Source organism: Tursiops truncatus, chromosome 2 (genome assembly GCF_011762595.2).
Source record: "Tursiops truncatus isolate mTurTru1 chromosome 2, mTurTru1.mat.Y, whole genome shotgun sequence".
NCBI classification, from domain to species: Eukaryota; Metazoa; Chordata; class Mammalia; order Artiodactyla; family Delphinidae; genus Tursiops; species Tursiops truncatus.
The window spans coordinates 67,314,574-67,328,155 of NC_047035.1; the positions used below are offsets into that span (position 1 = coordinate 67,314,574).

Genomic DNA, 13,582 nt, shown 5'->3' on the forward strand with positions numbered 1-13,582 from the left:
GCTGCCTCTGCAGGAGACACTCCAACACTAGCAGGTAGGTGTGGTTCAGTCTCCCCTGGGTCCTGATGCTCACACTACTTTGTGTGTGCCCTCCAGGAGTGGAGTCTCTGTTTCCCCCAGTCCTGTCGAAGTCCTGCAGTCAAATCCCACTAGCCTTCAATGTCTGATTCTCTAGGAATTCCTCCTCCCGTTGCCGGACCTACAGGTTGGGAAGCCTGACGTGAGGCTCAGAACCTTCACTCCAGTGTGTGGACTTCTGTGGTATAATTGTTTTCCGGTTTGTGAGTCGCCCACCAGTTATGGGATGTGATTTTATTGTGATTGCCCCCCTCCTACCATCTCATTGCGGCTTCTCCTTTGTCTTTGGATGTGGGATATCTTTTTTGGTGAGTTCCAGTGTCTTCCTGTCAATGATTGCTCAGCAGTTAGTTGTGGTTCCGGTGCACATCCTTCTACCCTGCCACCTTGAACCAATCTCAACATTGTATTTTCTATTCCTGTGTTCCTTTTTTCACTTAAAAACAATTTTCCATGGTATTAATATTCTCCACCCTTAAGAGACATAACCAAATGCAACATGTGGACCTGATTTGACCAAAAAACCTTATAAAGATATGTGTATATATTTTTTTGAGGTATAGTTGATTTACCATGTTGTTAGTGTCAGGTTACAGCAAAAAGATTGTTTTAAATCTATAAACACACACACATACATGTATATTCTTTTTCAGATTCTTTTCCATTATAGGTTATTACAAGACATTGAATATAGTTCCCTGTGCTATACAGTGGGTCCTTGTTTATTTGTTTTATATATAGTATTGTGTATCTGTTAATCCCAAACTCCTAATTTATACCCCCCCTTCCCCTTTGATAACCATAAGTTTGTTTTCCATGTCTGTGAGTCTGTTTCTGTTTTGTAAATAAGTTCATTTGTATCATTTTTTAGATTCCACAATAAGTGATATCATATAATTTGTCTTTCTCTGACTTCACTTAGTGTGATATTCTCTAGGTTCATCCATGTTGTTACAAATGGAATATATATGTATATGTGTAATATTCCATTATGTGTGTATACACACACACATGCACACACACACACCCCACATCTTCTTAAACCAGTTTTCTGGTGATGAGCACTTGGTTATTGTTAATAATGCTGCTGTAAACATTGGGGTGCATGTATCAGAGTTTTTGTCTTTTCCACATATATTAACAGGAGTGGGATTGCTGGATCATATGGTAATTGTATTCAATATTTTTAGTTTTCTGAGGAACCTCCATACTGTTCTCCATAGCGGCTGTATCAATTTACATTCCCACCAACAGTGTATGAGGGTTCCCTTTTCTCCACACCCTCTCCAGCATTTATTATCTGTAGACTTTTTTTTTATTTTAAAAATACTTTACTGCTAAAAAATGCTAACCATCATCTGAGCCTTCAGCAGTGGTAGTAGTGACATCAAAGATCACTGATTACAGATCACCATAACAAATATAATAAAAATATTAATATTATTTAATTTTGTTAGCTGTGGTAATGGCATTTTTTCCCTGTAAACTAAATATTTGTTAGCAAAATATAGTGAAGTATTTTTGGGTGAAATGAGATATCTGAGAATTGCTTTAAAACATACCAGTGGCGTCACTGAAAACAAACTTGTGGTTACCAAAGGGGAAAGGTGGAGGGCGAAGGGATAACTTGGGAATTTGGGATTAAGGTACACACACACACACACACACACACACACACACGCGTGTGTGTGTGTGTGTGTGTGTGTGTGTGTGTATATAAAAAATATAAGTATATATATAAAATAAACAAGGGCCAACTGTGTAGCACAGGAAACTGTGTTCAGTATCTTCTTATAACCTATAATGGAAAAGAATCTGAAAAGTGTATGAATATATATGCGTATATATATACACATAAATAAAGTGAATCACTTTGCTGTATTCCTTAAACATTGTAAATCAACTATACTTCAGGTGAGGAGGTGAAACAAGACAATCATGCATTGATTCTCTTTGGAAAGGTAGGTATTGGATACAAGGAACGTGTGTGTGTGTGTGTTAGAAGCCTATAACATAAAATTTATCATTTTTCTAAGTATACAGTTAAGTGGTGTTAAGTGTATTCACATTGTTGTTGAGCCAATCTCCAGAACTGTTTCATGTTGTAAAACTGAAACTCTGTAACCATTAAACAACAACCCAGTTACCCTTCCTCAAGCCCCTGGCCACCACTATTCTTCTTTCTTTTTCTGTGAATTTGACTACTCTAGATACCTCCTGTAGGTGGAATCATACATTACTTGTCTCTTTGTGACTGGCTTATTTCATATACTATAGTGTCCTCAAGGTATATCCAAGCATCAGAATTTCCTTCCTTTTTAAGGATGAATAATATTCCATTGTATTTATATACCACAGTTTGTTTATCCATCCATCTGTGATGGACACTTGGGTTGCTTCCCCTTTTCGACTGTTGTGACTAGTGCTGCTATGAATATGGGTGCACAAATCTCTCTGTGAGAACCTTCTTTCAGTTCTTTTGGATGTATACCTAGAAGTGAAATTGCTGGATCATGATAATTCTGTTTTTAATTTTTTAAGGAACTGGTGTACTCTTTCCCACACCTGCACCCTTTTACAGTCCCACAAACAGTGCACAAGGGTTTCAGTTTCTCTGTGTCATTGTCACCACTTATTATTTTCTGTTTTTTTGAATAGCCATCATCCTAATATATGTGAGTTGATATCTCACTGTGGTTTTGATTTCCATTTCCTTAGTGATTAGTGGTGTTGATCATCTTTTCATGTGCTTATTGGCCGTTTTGTATCGTCTTTGGAGAAGTATCTATTCACATCCTTTGCTCATTTTTTAATTGGGTTATTTGTTGTTATTGAGCTTTCCCTGTACTATGTACTATCCCCACTGTTTTGTCAGGGAGTATCCAGAAGAGGTCTTCATAAAATTTTTTAGTGTCTATACATTATGTTATATGTATTGATATATTCAAATACAGCTTTTTAGTGGTATTTTCTAATAAGGCCTTTCACAATATGGCTTCTGCTAACCTTTCAGCTTTATTTCCCTTGTAGCTCTCCTCCTTTTTCCTCTCCTCCTCCCCCCCACCTCCCAGTTCTCCCAGACATACATGTTCCAGTTATACTTTGTTTCTCTAAACTTGTAAAGTTAGTGTATCCTCTTTCCCCTCCAGGCCTTCACACATGCAGTTCTATGTGGAATACTTCCTCTCCTGTTTGAACTCTCTTCTGCTCCTTTTCAGTCTAAAGTTTAGCTGTCATTTGCTCTGGGAAATTATCTTTGAGCTTGCAAGTACAAAGGCCTCCTATGTGGTGAATTTCCATTATCATAATATTCATTAAGCTGCATTGCACATGCCTAGTCTATTTAATGTCGGCCCTCCACGTCCTCAGGTTCTGTATCCATGCATTCAACCAACCGCACATGGAAAATGTTCAGAAAAAAAGTTTCCGGTTAGTTCCAAAAAGCAAAACTTGAATTTGCATGTGCTGGAAACTATTTATATAGCATTTACATTGTATTTACAACTATTTACATAGCATTTTCATGGTATTAGGTATTATAAGTAATCTACAGATGACTTAGAGTATAAAGGACAGTGTATGTAGGTTATATGCAAATACTATGTTATTTTATATAAGGGACCTGGAACCAATCCCCTGAGGGATACTGAAGGAACGAATGTACTGTCTCTCTCACGGTACACTATAAGCTCTAAGAGTAGGGATTGTATTGGTCTAGTGCATCATTGTATCCCTAGAGCCATAGGGGGCACTCAGTAAACAATTGTGGCAGTGAACACCAGTACCAGTATTACTTCGATAGATTTCTAATATGTATAGGGCATGCTGGGTAATAATACAAAATAGAACACAAGTTCTTTTGTTCAGGCAGCTTAAAATCTAATGGAGGAGAGTGAGGTTTCCTTTCCTCTTGCTTTGTCCTACTCTACATCACCTTTTAGTAGTGAGAACTACAGCCTGGTAAAAGATAAACTGTGGCACATTAAAAATTTTAAGAGTTTGGGCTTCCCTGGTGGTGCAGTGGTTGAGGGTCCGCCTGCCGATGCAGGGGACACGGGTTCATGCCCCGGTCCGGGAAGATCCTACATGCTGCGGAGCGGCTGGGCCCGTGAGCCATGGCTGCTGAGCCTGTGCATCCGGAGCCTGTGCTCCGCAACGGGAGAGGCCACAACAGTGAGAAGTCCACGTTTGCAAAAAAAAAAAAAAAAAAATTTAAGAGTTTATTTGAGCAAATGTCTATTCAAATTGAACAGAAACAAACCAGAAGTCATAGGAGCACTCTGGACAGGAGCCAGGGGAAGACTTATAGAGAGGAGGTGAAAGTAAAGCAAATAAGTTATTAGCTTAGGTAGTAATTCCTTTATTTGGGAAAGCCTAGTTGACTGGTCGTATGGTTGTCCTTAGGTTTGATTTATTATTATTACTATTGTTACTACTAATATTATTGGGCTGTACTGTGTGGCATGTGGAACTTCCGGACCGGGGATGGAACCCTCGCCCCCAGCAGTGGAAGCCCAGAATCTTTTTTTTTTTAATAAATTGATTGATTGATTTTTGGCTGCATTGGGTCTTTGTTGCTCCACACGGGCTTTCTCTAGTTGCAGTGAGCGGGGTCCACTCTCATTGCAGTGAGACTTCTCATTGTGGTGCACGGGCCTCTCATTGCAGTGACTTCTCTTGTTGCAGAGCGCGGGCTTCAGTAATTGCTGAAGCACGCGGGCTCAGTAGTTGTGGCTCGCGGACTCTCGAGCTCAGGCTCAGTAGTTCTGGCACACAGGCTTAGTTGCTCCGTGGCATGTGGGATCTTCCCAGTCCAGGGCTCGAACCTGTGTTCCCTGCAGTGGCAGGCGGATTCTTAACCACTGCGCCACCAGGGAAGTCCTAGAAGCACGGAATCTTAACCACTGGACCACCAGGGAAGTCCTAGGTTTGATTTATTAACCTTTAGGCATTACAGGCTTAGGTTTTGGTTTGGCTATGTAGGCTCCTAAGGCATTAAAACCAACTCAGTCTAATGGCTTCCTTGTTTAATTTAACAGGGCTAAATGATGTGATCTTATCTGGTCAAAGGCTGATGAAAATAGAGCCTAGGACTATGTATTGCTAACTTGACCCTGAAGCAGCTGATTATACTGTGGTCAGCCTCCTTGACCTTCCCTGAATTCCATCCAAAGGGCAGATTCAAGCAGTTGCTTATGAGAGAAGGGAGGGAATGCAGAAACAAAGGAGCAGCAGTCAAGAACAATAGTGCAGGGTCCTGGTTCTTCCTCAAGGAATATATATAACAATACCTTTGAGTTCTTCTGTAGGAACTAAGGCCTCCACCCAGGTGGAGGATGGTAACTTCAGGCTGAGCACAAGATTCCTGGAACACTGCCCTATTACCTCAGCACCACCCAATCAGAAGAAAGTCTGCACAGAGTGGAAGACAACAGAGACTCTGATCCCCTCTCAAAATGGTTCTCCTTTTAAAAACTTTAATGGTCAAGCAGAATCTTCAGAGTTGGTTTTTGGACACGAGTCCACCTTCTCCCCAGGTTGCCGGCCTACTGAATAAAGGAACTTTTCCTTTCCAACCAACACCCTGTTGAGTATTGGCTTTCTGAGCCGTGAGCAGCAGAACCTGAGTGTGTTTAAAAAAACAAATAGACGGTTACTTCTTTAGCAGAGATGGGTTTATTTGGGATCAGAAGAGAATTGCACTTCGAGGTATGTAACCATGGCAAGCCGTGCACATTCTAGGACTTTCTATATACCTGTCATATATTCATATCATTATTTTTACATTAGTTTTAAAGATGTGCAACAAATTAAGCTATTAGAATTCCTAGTACCAAAATTGCATGAGCAGGGCTTCCCTGGTGGCGCGGTGGTTGAGAATCCGCCTGCCGATGCAGGGGACGCAGGTTCGTGCCCCGGTCCGGGAGGATCCCGCACGCTGCGGAGCGGCTGGGCCCATGGGCCGTGACCCCTGGGCCTGTGCATCCGGAGCCTGTGCTCCACAGTGGGAGAGGCCACAGCGGTGAGAGGCCGCATATCGCAAAAAAAAAAAAAAATTACATGAGCAGTGCACTACGTTTTGTTAAATATATGAGTGGTTTTAATGAGCTAGTAAGTTACATGAATAATTTTTCCCCTAGAGATTTAAAAGGCACCTTTCTTTTTAAAAGATAGCTGACTTATTAACAACTAAGTTTTAATTCTTACCAAGGATTTTTCAGGAAGAAGAGTAAATTTAACCCTTTTATAAGCTTTCCTTGTGGGAAAATGAACTAAATTTAACCCAGGGTATTCCACAGAATTCCAGAGCACTAAAGCCCAAGGTATCTTCTTAGACCAACAACTGTGGTAGCTTTGGGCCACATCAGAGACATCCTATTTTGTGGAAAATTTTATTGAGTAATAGTGTCTTACTTGAGCTGTTAAAGGGGATTTCCAAAAGAAAATTGTTTTCTTAGTTGACATTCTTAAGGTTAGTTAAGTATATATTAGGGATTGTGTTCAGGGCTTTTTTCCTTGAAAATGTAAAATTTTAGGTTAAAAAACTGTACGTTGATTGGATTTAGTACTGTAGCAACAAATGTGGGCACAGATACATAAGACTCCTAAATTTAGGATTATTTCAGCTTATTCATGCTTAGTTTCTTAAATGTCTTAAATATTTTCTTAATTTTTGATCATTAATATACTGAATTAACATAGACTAGATTTAAAAATTACCAAATCACAAACACAGTTACTTAACCAAAGTAAATTTTTCCTTTATGCATGTGAAAAACTTTACATTTTCTTTAAAGAAATATCACCTACCATAGATGAATTACGTATTTTGAGATTCAGGAAGAAGTTGTATATATATATATATGGTCACTCCCAGATTTTACAGTTGAGTAAACTGAGAAACTGTAATTATGATTTCATTCATTTATTTAGCAACAAATATTTATTGAGTTTTTACATATTCCAGGCAATGTTCTTGATAATAGGAATATATTAGTGAACAAAAGACAAATATTCATACTTTAATAGAGCTTATATTCTAGTGGCATTTGTCTAATTGGTGGTAAAACAAAGACAATTGATTTGGTTTAGTAATCCAGTTTTCTTAGTATGAAGTTTGTTTGGGCTGACAAATAGTTTTCATCCTGCTTGCCAATTCATAGTTTTCTTATGCCACCTGGAGCCTAAGTTATGTTAAGAATTCTTTACTAAGGCAAAGTTATTGATGTCTGACTTTGGGTTTGGCCAGTCAGAAGAATGTTCATGAGCTGATCAGGCCCGCTGCCACCCTTACCTCTAATGTTGCCTTTAAAAAAACCCTTCCCTGAAAGCCATAAAGGAGTTTGGGTCTTTTGATGACAAGATGCCCATTCTCTTTGCTTGGTGCCCTGCAATAAATGCTGTGCTTTACTTCACCACAACCCAGTGTCAGTAGATTAGCTTTGCTGTGTGTTGGGTGACTGGACCCAAGTTTGGTTCAGTAACAGTTTTGGAAACCACAAATGAACTGTCATCCAGAGTGGGCATCTTGCCTGTGGCACATCAGCCCCTGGCTGGTGGCAGCTCTCAGATCCTGTCCAGCAGCTTCCTGAACACCTTTGTTTTTAAGGGCAGCCTCTTGCTGTCGACCAGGCATCACTGTCCATGGTGCTTCTGTGGTGAAGGAAACAAGGCTCTGGTCCTGGTCTGTAAGTCATCTCTGGTAATTGACAGAACCTCCGTGTGATTACACCAGGGTATTCTTTCCTATGGGGTTGCCTTAATTGGAAATTTCCTTCTGTGGGGAGGGGGAAGGCATAGGACTTGGTAATCTGGTTTTGAGTGGAATGCCACTTTAATTGGATTTTCCCTTCTGGTTAAGTGAGTATTATTTCATAGTGACCTTTAATCCTGTTTGAGTGTGTTTTGAAGCCTTACTGATGTTTTTAGCAAACTTCCCAAAGATCAAATTCTGATTGTTGCTCTCCTGATTTCTCACTAACTTTGGGATGCTCCATAGGGCCCCTGAAGCACCTCAGAGAGATATTAGACTAATTAGTTGGGATTACTTGATATGTTAAGTTACATGGGAAACATTGTCAAATGAGTGGTGATAAACCTTAGGTTATTATGGGTAAATGTCTTAAATGTAAGTGTTCCAAAAATAATGTAAAATTTCTAAAATTTGGATGTGTCTTGGTATAATATTATCAGTCATAATTCTAGTTATTATCTTAAAATGTTGCAGGTCACAACAATAACCAGGTTTCTTTGTGAATTGCGTTGGAATCAGATCTTTAACCGTACCTTTTAAAGTCTTTTGTCATTTGTAGAGTTTTACTCTGATGCTTCAGCACAAATGCTTCATCTTCAAGAAGTTTCATAGAAAGAACTTTTTGACAAGTATAGGTTTCTGATAAATTTCAAATCATACTGCTGAACTGGGTAAAAAAAAATTAAAGAATTCTAATGGAAAACCTGATGGCTTCATGAAACCATTAACAAAAGACTAAGATAAAATATTAGTTACACAGGACTGAGTGAATTGGTTAATATAGTTATATAATTTTTATGGGGTTTTTTTTGAAATGTTACTGGCTTTTAATTTGTGTTCTCCAGATATAAGGGAACCTGTCTCCTTCAGCTCTAACTTAGAAAAATTTGGTAAATTATACCTTTGTAAGCAGAATTGAAACATTTATCTTTTCTCTATATCTGATTCCTCCAGAAATTGAAAACTCTTAGGTTCCCAGCAGCCTTAACAGGTGAATAAGGAAGAACACCTCCTGGCAGGTGCAGGAACCTCAAGATATTTTGGAGACCTCTGGAAGAGAGGAATTCACTCAGATCTATAGATACCACAGGCAGAATCTTTGGCAAGCCTTTGGTGTGGCTTTCCTGGCCTTGAGAGGCTTTTAAAGAATTCAATCTGAGACTCCTTATGAAAAGTTCCTGGATGGCTTGTTAGTGCCTCTGTGACCAGTTAATCAGACTTATTTTGTGATTAATTTAGTCTTAATTTGGCTATATTTGGTAGAAATGAAGGCAATTTTAGGGAGAAAAATTGTTTCAGTGGATATTCTAGTTTTGTTAATTGAGGTCTGTTTTTACCGCCTTAGACCCACTTCCCAGTTAGCTCTTTGTTAAGTCACATAATTGTAAAGTTTAGTTGAATTATTAAAAGGACACTCTTAACTTTGTTTCTAAAGCTTATCGCAACAAACTATCTTTGGATGAAGATCAAATACCCCGTGATGTACAACCAGGAGATTATGCATACTGGGAAAGGCATAGTTTAAAGGACTGTCTCCAATCTAGAGAAAAGGATCCTTATTAATTACTCTTAGTTGGCTAATGCACAACGAAACTGAAGGACATTGACTCTTTAATTCATACTTCCCACTTAAGAAATTATGCCTCTGCAGTGGGCTGGGCTATAGAAAAGACTGTTGACCCCAAGTGACACCCACATCAGGATGAGAAGATGACAGCAGTGGTAAGCAGCTGATCCAGGAATCCAGACCAGGCCTGTAAGACCTATCCTACTAATTCAATTGAATTGATTACCAAATATTTGTCTCCCTATCAACACTGAAAGTTATTGTTTTACTTCACAGCATACTGGTGGCCCCAGTGTTTAGGATGAAAAGAAAATTTTCTAGTGAAGTTGTCACAGAGTATAACTACTCATAACATGTATTGCTGCTTGCTTTAAGTCCACTGCTAAAAGCACATGTACAGTGTTCGTGTTACAATTTGGTATAATTGATAAAATGTATAGACTACAAAATGCTTCTCTATTATCATAGGTCTGAGCTTGTTCACTATGTCTGATTAGTTTTCATCCAATGTGGATAACTAGGTAAATACATGCACACACACATACACACACACACACACACACACACACACACACACACACACACACACACACACACACACACACACACACACAATTAGGCCTAGCACCAAAGGACGTGATGGACCCAGAGGAAGCAACAACCATCCTAGCATCTAGGAACAAATATTTTGATCTATGGAAAGATTTGCAAACAAAAGGGGAAATGATAGAGGAAATTTTCCCACATCGAGGTATGGGGAAATCTTTCTGCCTTATACATCATGATTTAACTTAAAGTAGAATAGCCTGTTTTGTGGCCTGTCAGACATATGTTGTTCATCTCCTTTAACCATTAAGGGGGGAAAAATGCATTTAGAAATCAAAACTGAGTAACTGTGGTTCAGGCATCCAAGGTAGGAACTTGGTGGCCATTATGGACATGATTTTAGACACATTTCTGTTTAGCTGGGAACTTGCATTTTCTGAACTGTGTTGGACTCAGGGATGGCACCAGCTGTTCTCAAAGTAGTGTCTGCTGGCACCTGCCAGCTCCAACCTTATAGTTTCAAGATCTCTTGTAATTATTAAATTTTTTCTTTTATAATAGTAACAAATGAGACAGCTCAAGCCCTAGCTTCCTAGCAGGAGGCGCTAGGTTCTTTAGCCAGAGTATTACATGACAATAGAATTGTTAGATTCTATTAGATTTAGATTTTTAGCAGGAAAAAGTGATGTGTGTGTAGTGGCCAGTAGCTCCTGTTATTTATATGTTAATACCACATCAGAAGTTAAACCTACTTAGATATAATTTTATATCTAAGCAGCTGGCTACCTGGCAACAACAAGTCTCCCAGATAGACTGATTTTCAGGCTTATTCTTCTGAATTCCTCAGGGAATGAGATCTGTTTTCTGAGATTTATTTAAAGTTTGGGTTTTCACTCTTCCTCTTAATTCTAATTGGGTCTGTTGCACCACAGTGATGGATCAAGGGACTAAGATCTTAATCATGCAAGATTCAGATCCAAGACTTGGAACTCGGGAATATCTCTAACTCATGGTCCATTCCCCAAATTGAAGCAGGACTATGCCCCCATTTCAACAGGAAGTAGCCAGAGTGGTTGTTGCCCCATTCCCGTAAAGATTGGGGGAAAGTTAAAACAGGAGTAGGGAATTGAAACTGAGTCCCCCTGCCAAAATTTATGATGAACGTTTGTATCCAAAACTTTATTTCCTTTCTTGTCCTGCCCTTGTTTCCCTCAGGATTGAGGAAAATCAAAGAAAAGGGGGGCGTTGAAACTGAGCAGTACCCTTCAGGACCTTCCTAGATTCAAAAGCACCTCTGTGTCCCTTGTTCCTTGTTTATAGAAAAAAAAGGCCTTAGTCTCCTAGCCTTACCCAAGTTCTAAAGAACAGACTCAAGTAGTTAATGACTAACTAGTATATGACTCTGTTATTAGAGTCACAGGCCTCCTAGTTCCTCCTGAAGGGATATAGATAACAATCTAATGCATATCTTTGAGTTGTTCTGCATCCATTTGTGGAGAGGGGTGATTATATGCTGGACTCAAGCAGTAGACCCCAGATTAGTTGGAACCAGAAGGTTGATGATTGAGATTCCTGAAACATCACCCTGTTACCTTACCACCAACCAATTAGAAGAGTGTCTACAAGCTTGTCAAACACCCTGCAACACTCACGTCTGATGTTGTCTTTAAAAACCCTTCCCTGAAAGCCACTGGGGAGTTCAGGTCTTTTGAGCATGAGCTGCCTGTTCTCCTTGTTTGGTACCCTGCAGTAAGCTGTGTACTTCTTCACCACACCCATTGTCAGTAAATTGGCTTTGCTGTGTGTTGGGCAAGTGGACCCAAGTTTGTTTTGGTAACAGCTATTTATAGTCTTTATCCCACATACTGAACACTCATATACTTTGTTGTATTTGTTTGATTTTGTTATTGCTGCAAGTTGCATTGGATAAGGTTAAGTAATTTGTGGTACATACATTTTAGTAATAATTTCCAGAACACATCTGGCCTAAAGGATTTTAGTAAAGGAATGTGGACCCCTACTAATGAAAATCATACTACACAACTAAATGTCTTTTTCTCACATTAGCAATCTCAAGATTTGTAATGATTTTAAATAACTTACCTGATCAGTATTGCCTTAATTGATTACTAAAAGTACTTTAAGAGGAAGAATAATAAATTAAGCTGTTCTTAAAAACTTGCTTGTAAAATTATTTTTTATTATTTGTAATTACTTATTTTCATTATAAACTTAGAAATATTTCTTGGTTTAAAAATGTGGTTTCAAGAAACATACCAGTCTTGAGAACAAAAGTTTGCTCTCCAATAATAACAAGAAAAAATGTTTTTTTCCTCTAATTGTAGTCATGTGAAAGCCATTTTGCTATTTTATGATAGAACCGTAATCTTTCATTTAAGTCAACATTCTTTTGTTACTGGCTTCCCCAAAGAATCAATCTTGTCAGCAGAAAACAATGAAGCAAATAATAAAAGGTGAAAGTCACTTACGTAGAAGCTTTTCCCACTTAGTTTTTTAAAAGTTTATACCCAGCCATATTCTTAAAAGAATTTCATTCTCTTTTCAAAGATACGTAAATAGCAATAAAATACGTTAGAGGAGTAGAGTCCATTTATTCTTTTGGTTTCCTAGCCTGGTACAAAATAGAATGATTGAGGAAAGAGGGAAGCTTGTTGCCAGTACCTCAGTAGTATAGAAAACAAGCTTGACCAAGAGAGTGAGTGGGAAGACTCTTTTTGGTAGGAGTTTTAAGTATATTGGTAAGAAGTGGTTCTGTGCAGCTAAGGGGATGTGTCAATTTATTATTACTCTGCAGGTTCTAAATCAGTGCTATTAATACCATATTACTGGCTTTTGCAATATTTTAGTATTTTTATGAATTTGTATTGATGGTGGTGCAGTGGTTGAGAGTCCACCTGCCGATGCAGGGGACACGGGTTCGTGCCCTGGTCTGGGAAGATCCCACATGCTGCGGAGCGGCTGGGCCCGTGAGCCATGGCCGCTGAGTCTGCGCGTCCAGAGCCTGTGCTCCGCAATGGGAGAGGCCACAACAGTGAGAGGCCCGCATACCGCAAAAAAAAAAAAAAAAAAAAAAAAGGAAGATTTTAAAATTGGTCAAGATGTCACTAAATGTGTTTCTATTTTTAAAAAGTTTTTTTATTGTTAAAAATTTGTTGGGTTTTTTTTTTTTTTTTTTTTGGCCTCTGCGTGGCTTGTAGGATCTTAGTTCCCCAACCAGGGATTGAACCCAGGCCACGGCAGTGAAAGTGTCAAGTCCTAACCATTGGACTGCCAGGGAATTCCCTAAACGTGTTTTTAGAAAGTCTATTAAAATGGTTTATAGTTTTATACCTTGAAGGGGTAAATTCTTATGTTTATAGAAAATGGGCTTATACCTGGAGCTTTATGCTTTCAAATGCCAGATAAATGAGAACTTACTGAAATACAGGTTTTATAGTTAAAAATTTAAAATCTTTTATGCTTTAAGCCAACTACTACCATCTAAAATTACATTGAGATTTTAGAGGATGGTTGCGGTATTTCTATTAAATTCTGTTTTAGACTCTATTATAAAGAGCAGAAATAAAAATAAAATAAAGGTTTTATTTGCCTCTGGAAATCTTAGTATTTTTTGTTTC

At 38.7% G+C, this 13,582-nt stretch overlaps 1 protein-coding gene across 9 annotated transcripts in view; it reads left to right on the forward strand.

Annotated features, from left to right (window-relative positions):
- STRN3 (striatin 3) overlaps nt 1-13,582 on the forward strand; it is a 113,833-nt gene that overhangs the window by 35,055 nt on the left and 65,196 nt on the right. The window contains exon 1 of one of the 9 annotated variants that reach the window (XM_073800576.1): nt 14-34. The exons of the other annotated variants lie outside the window; for them this stretch is intronic. The gene's annotated coding sequence lies outside the window, so the exon portion shown is untranslated. Of the gene's footprint in view, nt 1-13; nt 35-13,582 lie in introns of those variants that run through there. 9 annotated transcript variants of the gene reach the window in all.